Consider the following 993-nt stretch of genomic DNA (forward strand, 5'->3'; position numbering starts at 1 on the left):
ATTAACTTTGTAATTAACTCCGCCACAGCGGAGATCAAGGGAACAAGAAACAGCAGACGCATTTTGCCTTCCTCCGGCGCCGTCACTCTCAGCGTGGCTTTAGTTCTAACCGCAGACTCCGACTCTGCGCTTTTGCAACGAGAAAAATCCAGAAACAATTTCCCGCCAATTTTCATGGAGAACGCACTTATGCAAATGCGTTTAAGTTATCTGAAAATGGTTTTGTTTGCTTTGGCCGCTCGCTTGTTATGGAGAGGGAATGTATGTGGTAAACTGAGAGATATATATATTCCTCTACATGTGTCTGTTTGCTAGTATTATGCCTTTTCTCGCTGTAAAGGAAAATAGCACGAATGTGGAGGCGTTCGTATATCAGTGACGTCATGGAGATGTTCGTTCGTGTAAAAGTGGCGTAATAGAGTCGTTCATATATGCAACATTTACAGTCGTGGAGACGTTCGTGTGTGCAACGACGTCATGAAGACATTAGCAGAGTAGCAACAATATGGAAGCGTTCGTGTATTAGTGATGTCATTGAGGTATTCGTGTATGTAACAGCGGCCTCTTGAAGGCGTTCGTGTAACAGTGACGTTTTAGAAGCGTTCGTGTAACAGTGACGTTTTGAAAGCGTTCGTGTAACAGTGAAGACGCCATTATAACAATGCATAACACACGAACAGTCTTTTTTTATAATAAAAGATCAGGAATATGCCGGCAATCATAACGAATATCACCTTTTTGTTTATGCCTACCCATGTATGCATGACAGACAAACGTTCGTCTACACACGTGTTTTTATCTTTGCATGTTGTTTCAGGAAAACTATACATTATATGTTTTATGGGAGCACAACATGGTCGATATAGGAATGTAGAAATGTCGAAGAGTAAATAAGTAAACAAGCTCATGAAATTCGAGTTGGTGATGGTGATTATGGTAATGAGAATGTTACTAACTGTAGTAGCAGTAGCAATAATGAGAGAGGCAATGTGG

General features: G+C 40.9%; 1 protein-coding gene across 1 annotated transcript in view; it reads left to right on the plus strand.

Annotated features, from left to right (window-relative positions):
* Nucleotides 1–993, plus strand: part of LOC119590732 — a gene marked incomplete at both ends in the record, with an annotated part of 85,576 nt that overhangs the window by 81,681 nt on the left and 2,902 nt on the right.

Source organism: Penaeus monodon, chromosome 27 (genome assembly GCF_015228065.2).
Source record: "Penaeus monodon isolate SGIC_2016 chromosome 27, NSTDA_Pmon_1, whole genome shotgun sequence".
NCBI lineage: Eukaryota > Metazoa > Arthropoda > Malacostraca > Decapoda > Penaeidae > Penaeus > Penaeus monodon.